Genomic DNA, 16,988 nt, shown 5'->3' with positions numbered 1-16,988 from the left:
AAACTTGGGGCTTCTATATAAAAGAGGAGAGGAATGCAAGTTGGTTGGTTACTGTGATGCCGACTATGCTGGAGATCATGATACACGACGATCGACTACTGGATATATATTCAGCCTTGGTTCAGGAGCAGTATCTTGGTGCAGTAAAAGACAACCAACTGTGTCTCTATCAACTACAGAAGCAGAATATAGAGCAGCTGCTATGGCAGGCCAAGAAGGTATGTGGTTAAGACAACTACTTAAAGATTTACATCAACAAGTTGACTATGCAGTTTCTCTCCATTGTGATAACCATTCAGCAATACAATTGGAGGAGAATCCGGTATTTCATGCAAGGACAAAACATGTGGAGATACATTATCATTTTATCAGAGAAAAAGTACTGCTAGAAGAAATTAAAATGCAACACGTTAAAACAGAAGATCAAGCGGCAGACTGATTCACTAAAGCACTCAATATTACCAAGCTTACAAAGTTAAGAGAAATGCTCAACATGGTGAATAGAGAATCAATCAAGAGAGTCGACATTGAGGGGGAGTATTGATAAATATCAATGCCGACTTAACTCCCTAGAAGAATCTAGAGTTATCTTGTTTTCTCTTTAAAAATGGAGAACAACTAGTGCCTTGGAAGTGGTGAGAAAAATATCTATGGCAGTGAAGTCGAGCAACCACAGGATGCTGAGGCTTTGAAGAAGTGGAATATCAAAGCTGGTAAGGCAATGTTTGCCCTTAAATCTACAGTTGAAGAAGAGATGTTGGAGTACATACGGGATACTGAAGTGCCAAAAGAGGCCTGGGACACGTTTGCAAGACTCTTCTCAAGGAAGAACGACACAAGGTTGCAGCTTCTCGAGAGTGAATTACTGTCAACAACACAGCACGACATGACAATCCAGAAATATTTCAACAAGGTAAAAACTCTTAGTCGCGAAATTACTGAGTTAGATCCTAGTTCTCCTATTACAGAATCTAGAATGAGGAGAATAATTTTACATGGGTTGAGACCCGAATTTAAAGGATTTATTTCAGCCATTCAAGGTTGGCCAGTCCAACCTTCATTGATTGAATTAGAAAATTTACTTATTGATCAAGAAAATATGATCAAACAAATGGCTGGGGTCTCACTAAAGAGCGATGAAGAAGCGCTCTTTAGCGGCAGAAGAAAAGGCCGACCCAAACAACAAAAATTTAATAAGGTAAATCAACATGGAGAAGATTTTAGAGGAGAACAAAGGAATAATAGAAATAGACAACAATTTTTAGAAAATAAAAGAAATAATGGACGATTTTTTGAAAATAAAAGAGATGATGGAAGATGCTTCAACTGTGGAAGAAAAGGACATTATATTAAAAACTGTAGACTAAGGAAGAAATTTACAGAAAGTAATATAGTTATCCCAGAGCCTCAAAATAATATAAGTGAAGATGAATGGGATGTTGAAGCATCTTTGGCTACTGCTGAGCTCATGGATGGCTCAAGTTCAGTGCAAGAAAGGGAAATGGCACTCGCAGTGGTTATCCCTAGACGCATTAATTATAAAAATGATTGGATTATAGACTCTGGAAGTTCAAATCATATGACGGGAGATAAAGCGAAGCTGCAAAGCATGACAGAGTATAAAGGAGGGCGTATGGTGGTGACAGTAAATGACTCAAGATTGCCGATAGCTCACGTTGGTAAGGCAGCAATCATGCCTCGTTTTAGTTGCCATCAAGTTCAACTGCAAGATGTCTATCATGTGCCAGGAATGAAGAAGAATTTGCTGTCAGTAGCTCAACTAACATCTTCAGGAAATTATGTATTGTTTGGACCTGAGGATGTTAAGGTGTATCGAGACTTTAAAATCTCTGGTACACCAACAATGAAGGGGCGGCGATTGGAATCTATCTATGTGATGTCAGCAGAGTCTGCCTACGTAAACAAGACAAAAAGGAACGAGACATCAGACCTTTGGCACGCACGATTAGGACATGTCAGCTACAAAAAGTTGAAGGTGATGATGAAAAAGTCAATGCTCAAGGGTCTTCCCCAACTCGATGTCGGTGTCGACACAATCTGTGCAGGGTGTCAATACGGCAAAGCACATCAACTACCATTTGAACATTCAAAGTTCCAAGCAAAAGAGCCTCTCCAACTCATTCACTCTGATGTCTTCGGGCGTATCAAGCAGTCATCAGTTGGAGGCATGCATTATATGGTGACATTCATTGACAATTTTTCAAGGTACGTCTGGGTTTTCTTTATGAAAGAAAAATCTGAGACCTTTTCAAAATTTAAGCAATTTAAGGAAAAAGTAGAAAGAGAATTAGGCAAAAGGATACAATGCCTACGCACAGATAATGGGGGAGAATATACCTCAAGAGAATTTATACAATATTTAAGAGAATACAAAATAAGACATCAATTGACGTGTCCAAATACTCCGCAACAAAATGGTATTGCGGAAAGAAAGAACCGACATCTTGCAGAAACATGTCGGAGCATGCTACATGCAAAAAATGTTCCAGGAAGATTTTGGGCTGAGTGCATGAATACAGCAGCTCATGTGATTAATAGGCTCCCTCAAGCAAAGTTAGGATTCCTCTCACCCTTTGAAAAACTGTGGAACATAAAACCCACAGTAAGCCACTTTCGAATCTTTGGCTGTGTTTGCTATGTGTTTGTGCCTTCTCACTTACGCATGAAGTTTGATAAGAAGGCAATAAGATGCATTTTTGTCGGATATGATAGCCAAAGAAAAGGGTGGAGATGTTGTGACCCTAATACTGGACGATGTTATACTTCACGAAATGTGGTGTTCGATGAAGCATCTTCTTGGTGGGCAACTCAAAATACAGAGTTGCCAAATTCAAAGGAGATTGAGGTCAAGCTGCAACAAAATATGGGGGAACAAGAATATGAAGCATGCCAGCCAACAAATGAAGGAGAAGACGAGCCGACTATAGCAGACGAGCCAACGATATCATCTCAAAGTCCCTGGCTGTCTGGTGTACATCAAGGAATACCAGAGAACATCGGGTCGAATCTTCAACAAAATGATGAAGAGACAACTCCACAACCAAGAAGATCGAGTAGACAACGAAGACCAAATCCCAGGTACGCTAATGTAGTAATAACAGAAATGGAGGATATAAAAGAACCTACATCATATGAAGAAGCATCTAAATATCATGAATGGAGAAAGGCTATGGAAGAAGAAATTTCTGCATTAAATCAAAATCAAACTTGGGATTTGGTGCCTAAACCTAAAACTGTAAAACCCATATCCTGTAAATGGGTTTACAAGATAAAAACTCATCATGATGGATCAATTGAAAGATATAAAGCTCGTTTAGTCGCACGAGGATTCTCACAGCAATATGGACTAGACTATGATGAGACGTTTAGTCCAGTAGCAAAGATCACTACCGTACATGTTCTACTAGCACTTGCAGCAAGTAAAGACTGGAAGCTGTGGCAGATGGACGTGAAGAATGCCTTCTTGAATGGAGATCTAGACAGAGAAATTTATATGATACAGCCAAAGGGTTTTGAAAGCAAAACTAATGTGTGTTTCCTTTGAGTGAGAAGAGTGTGAAAAAGTGTTTTGTGTCCTAGTGTAAGTCAAAAATCAAGTGAGTGTGAGTGTGTTAGTGTGTGTTGCTCATTTGTGTGAGTGAGTGTGTTGCTCTCTTTATACGTGAGAGTGTACCAATTGTTTTATATTAATAAAAATCAATTTTCTTGGTTTCTCCTTTAGTCCTTTGTCTCCAACACTAACGACCGGCCCCCACTTAATCGGTTTGGTTGAATTAAACCTGCATTTGACAAATAAGTTATAAAAATATCAATTCAGTTCACAGAGACATGCAATAAACTCCACTGCAAACTAATGCATATATAATTCTATGGTGCTTTTAATCCATTTTTTAACATTTCTTTTAGTCAAGCAATTTTAATACCTTGAAGGATATTTCATAGTGTTATATCTTTTATACATTTTTATGCCTAAAAGTAAATTAGTAGTCAAATAGGATTCAGTGTGCAAAAAATTGTAAGTTGTAACTAGATATCAAGTAACAGATATTATCACTGATTTGATCTTTTGATTATTGCGTATTACTGGAGTTAAACCTACATTTTGAGTTTTAAATCAATTGATAACTTAAAATTTGGAAACAAAAAAAATCAGTCAACGGCCTGCAGGATTCAGATCAGTTAAAAGCTTAAAAAATGTGCCTTATATCAGGCAACCCACTTTCATCTCGCAATATATCGCCTGATATAAGGCATGCAAACACACCCTGTAGCGAATCATATTTTAACCACATGCTTTAAGGATGTCCACTCACACGTGTTTACTTCATCTTTGAATAATAATATGAGAACAAGAGAGAGAATTTTGCCTTGTATATGTATATATATATATATTCTAAAATACTTCACCGAGAATATATAAATGTTTATATATTATATATAGACATACATATATATGGAAATTTTATGGTGAGGACAGTCCGCATGAGCACCGCAGTATTAGTGATGATTTTTCATAATATTAACGATGGTTTTTTAGAAAATCGTTACCAATACTATGAAAAACTGTCACCAATACTGTGGTCTGCATAAAAACCGTCCGCACCATAAACGGACTGTATATATATATATATATATATATAGACAGCCTCTTATAAACTTAACAGCTTATGTATGTGTAATATCTCAACGACTCACCATGTGCTGCAACACTACTTAGTATTTCAGCTTTTTATTTTTCTTCGTTTTTTATTGAATGGAGTGTCAGAAAAGTGTGAAAGCACAAACATTATTTATAATATTTTTATGAATTGATCTATCACATGCTTCTATATATAATTAATTAATTAATTTGTTGTTATCAAATTTAATATTGTATGCTTTGATCATTAGTTTATTGATAAATAATATATATATATATAGAAATAATATATATATATAGATATATTTCTATTAGGACAACTTTAATGGTGATACTGTATCTTCTTATGGTTCCATTTGAGAGTACAGTATATGTCTTCACAAAGTATGACAATTCTTTTTATGTTATGTTGGACAAAACATTCAGAATAAAAAAATGTTGAACATAACAAAGTATGACTATATATATATATATACACAACTAGATCACATTAGCGTGACATGATAATTTTATTATTAGAATATTCTTTATCAACTATAAAAAAAAATAATAATAATAAAAAGAATATTACATAAACTATTATATCAATTATAATATAATATTAATAACTATTATATCCATTATTTTTGGAGTTTTACTATTAGAAACTCAGATATATCATTTAAGATTCAATGACTAGTTAGGCTTTCCTTCACATACTGAGCATATGTTATTAAATAGTATATAAATAAATAAATAAATTAATTAAAAGTATAGTAATATTTAATCTGTCTATTACGCCCTCTATTTCAACTCTCGTTATGCATCCTTCCTATCATTAATTGGGAGACATGATTAATTAGAAGTTTTCTTTTCTTTTTCTTTTTATATATGTTCCATCTATCTGTCCCAGATCGTTTGTGATGGATCACTAGCCATGCCTTAGAATATTACTCATTAATCTTCTGGTTCAAAGTTCATTTGACGATCCATATTCTATTAACGCTCGGAACTTTAGAAAGTGTGAAAGGTGTAAACAAGTCCCTACGAGACAGCCTAGTGCAAACAATTATATATTTTTAGTTGATCTATCATTTCAGCACAAATATTAATTTTGTTCCTTTGATCAATATTCATTAATAAATATTAGTTTTTCTAATATTTATCAATTAATGTAGCTTATTGATGATATACTTATATATTTTTATGTAGATCCAGTTTATGCGCTTTGGTATTAATGTCCATGTCTAAAATATAGTTGAAATTTTAATCTAATATAATCTAATGGTTCTATAATCTAGGTAAATTTTATAAAATAATATACACTACATATATATATATATATAAATATATAAATTGTAAATTAAACTTGACAAGATGAATACCTTAAAACTTGCCTTGAAAAAATTGTCTCTCTCAAAAGTCACTATTAAGTTTGAATAAGAATGAGTTGGATCCAATGTGGACACCACACATTGAAATTTATTTTTATTTTATGTTTTGGCGTTGATGAATGATATTGTGGATGGAATGTGAACGTGCATCGAAGTTTGTATTATACGTCATACCAATGTCGGTGAAACGTTGGCATATTATTATATACGGCACACACAATCTAATAATAAAAGTTAATAAGGTGTGAATGTCACTTGATAATTATTCATTAATATAATAAAAAAGTAAAAATAATATATATATATATAGATATTATGTTTCATAATTCAACTATGGCAGTGGCTATATATATATATATATACACACACACACACACACACAAAATTACAATAGAAAAATATCATGAAAAATTTAGTTAATGTGAATAGAATCATTTATTATTTTCTTTTTTGATCTTTTATCTATTTGAGAGTCAATTCCTAACAAATATATTCATAAAATGTAAAAATAATAGAAAAACCAGCTAAGCCATGTAGTAGCAAGTGCTAAAAATGTACATTATTATTATTATTATTATTATTATTATTATTATTATTATTATTATTTTGGATCAGATCTAGCTCTATCATTTTAAAGTTACATGAACTCTAATGCACAAGCTAATAATTAATAAAATGGTCCCTTTAATCTAGACGTGGACCAATGTTGGGTATTATTATAAGTCACACATATTAATATATATAGTAAGTTGTGCATGTGTACATCTGATAATTGTTCATCGATATATATAATATAAATTATTACCAAAATATATATACTTATATATTTAAAAAATTAATAATAATAATAATTTTTTTTGCAATTCAAGTAGAGCAGCAGTGGCTATATATATGTACAAACTTGGGAGCAAGAGGCATCCCCACAACGCTCTCTGCAGATAATTCAGCAACAGTACCATTCATGTACTGCTGCTAGCTACTCTATACATATATATTTATATATCTCTAGCTCCTCTCTCTCCCACCATGACGGGTACCGAATCACATTCATTGAAACATGATGTGTTCTTGAGTTTCAGAGTTGAGGACACCCGCACCGGATTCACAGACCATCTGCACCATGCTCTGCATCGGAAAGCAATCGACACCTTCAGGGATACCGAAGGCCTTGAGAGGGGCGAAGCCGTTTGGCCAGGAATCAAGATGGGAATTCAAGAATCGAGATTTGCAATCGTCGTCCTTTCAGAGAAGTATGCTACCTCATCTTGGTGCTTGGACGAAGTTGCAAAGATTGTCAAATATTGCAATCTAGATCGGCGACGTACTACTATTCCAATTTTCTACCATGTGGAACCAAACCATGTGAGAAATCAGACTGGGACATTTGGGGAGCCCTTTACTGGTAAGCATAAAGACCAGAATGTGGATACGGTTAACAAATGGAGGAATGCTTTGACTCAAGTGGCGGATATTGAACCACGCTGGGAATTGAAACAAGGCCGGTATGTTATTCTCCATTTTATGATTTCTTTCTTAATTAATTTTTATTTCTTTCTTCTTAGTTCTTGTGCATTTTGTTATTATTTATTTATTCATTTATTAATTAATCTTTTAATTAAATATGAAAGATCAATATTATTGTTATCCACACAATTAATTTCCTCATTTTTATCTTGCTTTTTGTTTTAACTGAGGTAGGGTAATTATACATTAATTAATCGTACACCATTTAAGCCCAAAGCTTGATTGTATATAATAATAATTATTATTATTTTCTTTCTAATGGGTAGGGTACTCCAAATCAGAATAATTAATTGCATAAAAAACTGTGATTAATTTAATGGCTTTGTCATAAATTCTCATCGAGTACATTAATAATTAGTCTTACTAATTATTAATTAATTAATTTAATGGTATGTAGTTCTCCATTTATGATCTCTTTCTTAATTAATTTTTATTTCTTTGTTCTTAATTATTTCTTGTACATTTGTTAATATTATTATTATTATTTCTTGAATAACTAATCATGTAATTAAATATGAAAGATCAATATTATTGTTATCCATGTCAGGACCCGTCCAAAGTTCCCACCGGAACCCTAGACAAGCCCTGATCCCAGGGAAACCTACCGGACCCTTCTGTGGAAGATCTGGCAGAACCTCCCCTAAGGGATGGACTTACCACAAAATTCCCTGCACTGAAAACACACTTCTATAATTGTCCCCTTATTCCTCCCACAGTACTACAAACTGGTTCCACAAATTTCAGCACCCAAAATAAAAAAATACAGTAATCCAGTGCAATACAAATACATAAGTGTCCCATACAGTATACAGAGCTTTATGAAATACTACAAAGTATAGAATACAGCAAGAGTGAAAGAAATATTACAACTGCAGTAAAAGAAGAACAAGGTACTGCATGAACTAATACAGCGAGGAAGATCAAGTCCGCTCTGAGTGAACACCGACAATCTGGTACCTAGAGGAACGGAATTTAAGAGTGTGAGATGCTAATCATCTCAGTGAGCGACCCTACTACTATACAATATAATACCACGGTAATAGGTATATAAATAATAATTATTTGGAAATAATATTTTCTCTCAAAACCCTTACAATTCTCTCAGTTGGAAAGGTTCCCCTTTTAAAACTTTTTCACAAAACCCTTTATTCATATTCCCCGAAAACCAAGACATCAAATAATTAAATACCGGAAAGAGTAATAATTAATTTTAATTCCAATACAGTTTTAAAACATTTTATTTTTAAAAACATAGTTCCGAAAATCAGTTGATGCACCCACTATATACCAGTGGCGCCAACAGTACCCAGCGTCCCAAGGTACCGCCAGACAGGAGGTTATAGAAAGAAACCGGCATATGGTCGCGTGGCGTCCCACTGCGCCGCTGCTAACCTGGTGTCCCGGCCATGGGGGGGTGGCCACCCTCTCCGATGGCATCAACAGGACACCCTCATAATATCACCTGCGCGCTACTCACACCCACCTGCGCGCTAATCACATCCGTGTGCACAATATCCATATCACATATACCATATCACATAATCAGAACACCAGTACGTGCACGGTGCATCTAAAAATCATAAAATCCATAAATTTAAATCATAAAACAAATTTCACATTTTTTCATAAGCATAGCGGGCATAATCCATCCCCTTGAACCGGGAAATTTTCCACAATTTCTTTATAATCAATACCATAAATTCCATGATTTTCAAATCCACCAACTCCCAAATCCATCAATTCAAATATCCACATTTTTCCAAGCATAAATAATTTCTCGAAATATCATAGTCAAATCTCATAATATTCCATGGGCATATTTAATAAAAATTGAAATCACCAACATAACCGAATATTTTCTTTGAAATATTTGAAAATCAAATCGTGCCCAATTTACCATTAAAACCACACCAATTTCAAAATCCTCAAAACCATAAAATAATTTCACATGGCATAAATTTGTAAAATGCACCTTTTCTTAAATCCAATAAATTCATAATAATTCCACAATAAATCCAATAAATATTTGGCACATAGAAATTAATATCCAAATATTTAAATCACACATAATATATTCACCAATTAAATTTCCCAAAATAAATTTGAAGGTGGGTCACTCACCTTATGCACGTATCTCAATCAAGATCCTCCGTAGGATCGGCTCCGCTACTCACATGTGCACCTAAAACATCCACAGTACCAAACCACAAATATTAATATTTTATTCGGGTAATCCCCAAATGGGTACCCGGGGAGCGAACACCAACGATAACTAAAATTTACGAATTATATACCGAATCGAAGCTCGAGTGATGCTAATCACAGATCCGGTCTTAATTTCCGATGATCGTACCCGACGAGGTTGGAATTTTGTCGGGAAGCTTTTCGGGTTTCGGCTCCGCAATTCTCCCAAACCGTCGCGAATTGGCGGAAACGGAAGCCGGATTCGGGTTCGGGGGATCGAACACAGCGGACTTGAGCCAGCCGGAAAACTGGGTACTGTTCCGGCGAGCCGCCGCGGTCACCGGCAACCGTCGCCGGCGGTGGCGCGTGCGGTGGCCGTTGGTCGTCAAATTTTGCAGTCTTGTAGATCGTGAGGAGAGCAACTCAACGGAACCGGCGGTGAGCAAAACGGAGGCCGGACGGCGGAGAAATCACCGTTTGAAGATTTCCGGCCCCTCGTCGGAAAACGCTCCAATCCCGGCGCGTCGGTGGTCCGATGGCCGTGATTTTTGGTGGGTCGGCCGGACTTGAGGAGAGGAGGATGGGTGTACGGCGTGTGTGGCCGGAAGTGGGTCGATTTGCGGCGGCCGGCGGTGGAGGGGAAAAACTCACCGCCGAACTTCGGAGCTCCGATCCGGGCGCGTCCGGCGGTCGGTCGCCGTGAAATTTGGAGGTTTTGCCGGAAATGAGGTGGGCAATCTGGCTGGCCAGTGCGTGTGCAGTAACTCGGCCGGAAAATTTGAAAACCGGTGGCCGGCGACTCTCTCTCTCTCTTTCTCTCTCCTCTCTCTCTTTCTCTCTCTTCCCCGAGAGTTTTAACAAATAAAAACCCTGCGTGACACTGTTCATACCACGTGGACCAATCAGAAGCTGACACGTGGCATTACTGTGCACTTAAGCCAGATATATTAAAATAATACGGTACCCGGCGAATTTCAAACGTCCGTAACTTTTTAACCAAATGTCCGATTTAAGCGTGCCGCTAGTCTATGAACTCATATCGACGAGTACTTTACAACCATACAAGACTCAACTCAAAATTACATCACAAGAAAAAGTCAACTCCCGGCACCTTTTGGACAGTTTACACTTCAACTTGTTTTGCCCATAACTTTCAAATCGTAGCTCCGTTTTTGACGTGCTACTAGTCTACGAACTCAGGGCGTCATGCACTTCGCCACGGTACCCTGGTCAACTTGAAATTCCCACCGAGTCAAAAAGTCAACTTTTGACCCCTTCGGTCAATGGTCAACGGTCAACCTCGGTCAACGTGCACGGATTCCAGTGCGATTCGGGACGGGGTGTTACAGCCTTCCCCCCTTACAAAAATTTCTTCCTCGAAATTTCCGCACGTCACTGGAACAGATACGGGTACTGCTCACGCATCTGTGCTTCGGGCTCCCACGTTGCTTCCTCGACTAAGTGGTTCTGCCATAAGACCTTAACTAGAGGAATAGTCTTGTTGCGTAGCGTCCGTTCCTCGCGATCCAAAATCTGTACTGGCTGCTCCACATACGAAAGATCTTCCCTTATCTCTATGTCCGGACTCTCGAGTACGTGTGAAGGGTCTGCAATATACTTCCGTAGCATCGACACATGAAATACGTTGTGAACTCGAGCTAGCTCTTCCGGTAACGCCAACCTGTACGCCACAGGGCCAATCCTCTCCGTAACCTCATAAGGCCCAATATAAAGAGGACCCAACTTACCTCGTCGTCCAAAATGTACTACTCCTTTCCATGGAGATAACTTTAGGAATACCCAATCTCCTACCTCGAATTCCAAATCCTTTCTACGCACATTGGCGTAACTCTTCTGTCGATCTTGGGCAACCTTCAATCGATCCCTAATGATCTTCACCTTGTCCAAGGTCATCCTTAAATACTCAGATCCGACCGCATTATTTGTTGCAAGGAGCCTCTCTTCTCCTACCTCACTCCAACACAAAGGTGTCCGACACTACCTCCCATATAAAGCTTCATACGGGGACATCCCAATACTCGCCTGATAACTGTTGTTGTAGACAAACTCTATCAGGGGCAGTTGTTCATCCCAGCTATCGCGAAATTACATAATGCAAGACCTTAGCATGTCTTCTAATGTCTGAATTGTACGCTCTGCTTGTCCATCAGATTGCGGGTGAAAAGCGGTGCTGTAGTTAAGTCTTGCTCCTAGTGCATCAGCCAACTTCCGCCATAGTCGCGAGGTAAAGCGCGGATCTCGATCAGAGACAATGGCTAACGGTACTCCATGAAGACTTACAATGCGTTGCACAAACAACTGAGCTAACTTCTCGGGTGAAAAACGTTCTCGTACCGGTAGAAAGTGTGCCGACTTGGTGAGACGATCAATGATTACCCAAATGCCGTCGTACCTTCTAGGTGTGGAAGGAAGCTTGAATACGAAGTCCATGTTGAGTTCTTCCCACTTCCACACGGGAATCGGTAAAGGTTGGAGTAGTCCCGAAGGCTTCTGTCTTTCTGCTTTCACTTGTTGACAAATCAAACACTTTGATACGAAGTCTGCCACTTCTCTCTTCATACCAATCCACCAATAATACTTAACAAGCGTCCGGTACATCTTGGTACTCCCAGGATGCATCGCATACATCGAGCTATGCGCCTCCTCCAAAATCTCCTTCTTGAGTCCTGGGATATCCGGAACGCAAAGTCGTCCTTTATACACGAGGGCTCCATCCTTCCTTATTGAAAATTTCGGATCAAGACCTTCTTGTACCTTGCCCTTAATTGTCCTCAACTTAGGATCTTCCATTTGGGTCTCTACTATACGATCCACCAACACCGGTCATACCTGGAAGCTAGCCATAAGAACTCCTGAAGGATGCATATGCATTAACACCCCCATCTTCTTCAACTCCACCAAGAGAGGTAATTGGATGACTTGGACGTGAGCAAGGGATCTAGTAGCCTTCCTACTCAAGGCATCTGCCACTACATTCGCATTGCCCAGGTGATAATCAATCACACAGTCATAATCCTTTAACAACTCTATCCATCGCCTTTGCCTCATATTTAACTCCTTCTGAGTGAAAATATACTTGAGGCTCTTGTGGTCGGTATAGATTTGGCACGTGGCCCCATACAAGTAGTGCCTCCACTTCTTTAGAGCAAAGACTACCGCCGCCAATTCTAAGTCGTGCATAGGGTAATTCTGTTCGTGCTGCTTCAATTGCCGAGATGCATACGCTACCACCCTTTGATTCTGCATTAGCACGCAACCCAACCCTTGATGGGATGCATCACAATAAACTTCAAAACCTTCATTCCCATCAGGTAAAGTTAAAACAGGTGCGGATGTCAACTTTTGCTTCAACTCCTGAAAACTTTGTTCACACCTGTCCATCCAACTAAATTCAACATTCTTTCGGGTCAATCTATGAAGCGGCCCGGCAATCCTTGAAAACCCTTCAATAAAACGACGGTAGTAACCCGCTAATCCAAGAAAACTTCGTACCTCCCTCACAGTGGTAGGGCGCTTCCAACTCAACACTGCCTTTACCTTATCAAGGTCCACATAGATACCTTCTGCCGACACGATATGTCCGAGAAAGCCCACTTGATTCAACCAGAATTCACACTTGTCGAACTTAGCATATAGCTGATGCTGCCTTAGAGTTTGGAGCACTCTCTTCAAATGTCTCACGTGCTCTTCTTGGCTCCTTGAATAGATCAGAATGTCATCGATAAATACAATCACAAAACGATCCAAGTACGGACGAAACACCCTATTCATCAAGTCCATGAAAGCTGCTGGGGCATTGGTGAGTCCGAACAACATCACTAGGAATTCATAATGTCCGTACCTCGTCCTAAAGGCAGTCTTAGGGATGTCCGACTCTCGTATCCTTAACTGATGGTATCCCGACCTCAAGTCGATCTTGGAGAACACCTTGGCACCTTGGAGTTGGTCAAATAGATCATCTATCCTTGGCAACGGATAGCGATTAGGGATGGTGACCTTATTAAGTTGTCGGTAATCTATACACAGCCTTAGACTACCATCCTTCTTCTTTACAAACAAAACTGGGGCTCGCCACGACGATATACTTGGTCTAATAAACCCCTTATCTACCAACTCTTGCAATTGGACCTTTAGCTCCCTTAACTCCGCTGGAGCCATCCGATACGGTGGTAGAGAAATAGGCACGGTGCCTGGAATCAACTCAATGGGAAAGTCAACTTCCCTTTCCGGAGGCAATCCTGGTAACTCCTCAGGAAACACGTCCGGGAAATCCCTCACAACGGGCATGTCTTCCAACCTGACCCCACTTACTCGGGTATCTATCACATGAGCCAAATACCCCTGGCAACCTTTATTCAGTAGCTTCTTGGCAGTAAGGGTAGATATCAACCTCGGTAAGGGCCTTCCAACTCCTCCACGGAATACTACTTCTGGCAACCCTGGCCTCCTGAATGTAACTTCCTTGCTGAAACAGTCTACAGATGCATGGTTCCTTGCCAACCAATCCATGCCCAAAATTACATCAAGTCCGGACAGATCCAACAGGATCAAGTCCGCCTCCATCACTTGATCTTCGATGTAGAAGAAACATTCCTTGATTAACTGGCTAGGCCACAAGGATTCTCCTGCAGGAGTGGCTATCTCTACTAGACATCCTAAAGGAGTAGGGGTCATACCGACCCGAGTGACGAATTCTTTGGAGATGAATGAATGTGTTGCTCCCGGGTCTATAAGTACCAATGCATTATTACCGAATATATTCAATGTACCTGTCACGACATTCGGTGTAGCTAGGGCCTCCTGCTGCGTCATCGCAAACACTCGACCCTACCCTGTCTGCTGGGGCCTCCGTCCTCTACCCCTGCTCGGTCCAACAGGCTGTGGAACTGATCCCGATGAACCTCCTACTGCATAACTCCCTCGGGAACTCTGACCCCGCGATCCACTGGCCTGATGTGATGGTGGGCTCGCCCCTAACACTCCCGCCTCTCCATAAGGGCAATTTCTCTTAATATGTCCCGCCTGTCCACACTGAAAGCACACACCCTCAAACTGGCAAATCCCATGGTGTGCTCTATTGCAACGTCTACAGAATGGCTTAGGGCTAAACCCAGAGTGCTGATATGAGCTCGTGCCGCCGCTGATAGAATGGCGCACTGGTTGGGGCATACGATAGCCGCCTCTCCTCTGAAATCTGCCTCGAGGGCTGACCCACCACTGTCTGAGCCTGAACTATGACTCTTCTTAGATGCCCCCTGTCGAGGTACCCCGCTGTACGAACCTTCGAACGATCTGCGCCTCGAGGGTCTGTGTATCTCTGCCTGTCTCTCTAGCTCAAGCGCTGCATCCCTGGCGGACTGATAGGTGGGGTGTACTGACCCAAAAAGGGTGTAGCCGATGCTCTCGTTCAACCCGTCTATGAACCTCACCTTCTTCGCGTGATCGTCGGGAATCAGGTGCATGCAGAACTCTGACAGCTCCCGGAACCTCCTCTCGTACTCTGTCACCGTCATGTTCCCCTGGCGCAGTCCCTCGAACTCTCTCCTTCTTGCCTCACGGTAGGTAGGATGACAGAACTCAGTAGAGAAGGCAATCTTGAACTGGTCCCACGTATGCCTTCTGCGGGTCTTCTCCATTTGCCACCACTTCCGGGCGTCTCCCTCTAACATGAACCCAGAAATCCTCACCATATCCTCATCCCCTCTTCCAAGATTTTCTCCATGCTGGATAGCCACTTCAAGGCTGCAGCTGGGCCTTGGCTTCCATTGAACTCCACGGCTCCTAAACGTCGAGCCTGATCCACGGATCGGTTACTAGAGCTTGAACCTCCTAAGGCTCTAGTTAGCTGAGAGACCAGATTTCTAAGGCTTGATCGACTCCCAGAACTCTCAGCCGAGCGTTCCCGAGTTCTACGTGTGTCCCGCCGACTCATAGTAGTAAATTCTGAGGAAACAAACAAGAGTTTAGAAACAGGGACACTTAAGCACGATTACAAAAGGAAGAAATTTACGGATGGGCTGTACAGCAATGCACAGTCCCTTAGGATTACAAGAACCTATGCTCTGATACCAACTGTCAGGACCCGTCCAAAGTTCCCCATCGGAACCCTAGACAAGCCCTGATCCCAGGGAAACCCTACCAGACCCTTCTGTGGAAGATCCGGCAGAACCTCCCCTAAGGGATGGACTTACCACAAAATTCCCTGCACTGAAAACACACTTCTATAATTGTCCCCTTATTCCTCCCACAGTACTACAAACTGGTTCCACAAATTTCAGCACCCAAAATAAAAAAATACAGTAATCCAGTGCAATACAAATACATAAGTGTCCCATACAGTATACAGAGCTTTATGAAATACTACAAAGTATAGAATACAGCAAGAGTGAAAGAAATATTACAACCGCAGTAAAAGAAGAACAAGGTACTGCACGAACTAATACAGCGAGGAAGATCAAGTCCGCTCTGAGTGAACACCGACAACCTGGTACCTAGAGGAACGGAATTTAAGAGTGTGAGATGCTAATCATCTCAGTGAGCGACCCTACTACTATACAATATAATACCACGGTAATAGGTATATAAATAATAATTATTTGGAAATAATATTTTCTCTCAAAACCCTTACAATTCTCTCAGTTGAAAAGGTTCCCCTTTTAAAACTTTTTCACAAAACCCTTTATTCATATTCCCCGAAAACCAAGACATCAAATAATTAAATACCGGAAAGAGTAATAATTAATTTTAATTCCAATACAGTTTTAAAACATTTTATTTTTAAAAACATAGTTCCGAAAATCAGTTGATGCACCCACTATATACCAGTGGCGCCAACAATACCCAGCGTCCCAAGGTACCGCCAGAGAGGAGGTTATAGAAAGAAATCGGCATACGGTCGCGTGGCGTCCCACTGCGCCGCTGCTAACCTAGTGTCCCGGCCATGGGGGGGTGGCCACCCTCTCCGATGGCATCCACAGGACACCCTCATAATATCACCTGCGCGCTACTCACACCCACCTGCGCGCTAATCACATCCGTGTGCACAATATCCATATCACATATACCATATCACATAATCAGAACACCAGTACGTGCACGGTGCATCTAAAAATCATAAAATCCATAAATTTAAATCATAAAACAAATTTCACATTTTTTCATAAGCATAGCGGGCATAATCCATCCCCTTGAACCGGGAAATTTTCCACAATTTCTTTATAATCAAT

This window comes from Ziziphus jujuba, chromosome 12 (genome assembly GCF_031755915.1).
Source record: "Ziziphus jujuba cultivar Dongzao chromosome 12, ASM3175591v1".
Lineage (NCBI taxonomy): Eukaryota > Viridiplantae > Streptophyta > Magnoliopsida > Rosales > Rhamnaceae > Ziziphus > Ziziphus jujuba.
This window is presented reverse-complemented; position numbering follows the sequence as displayed.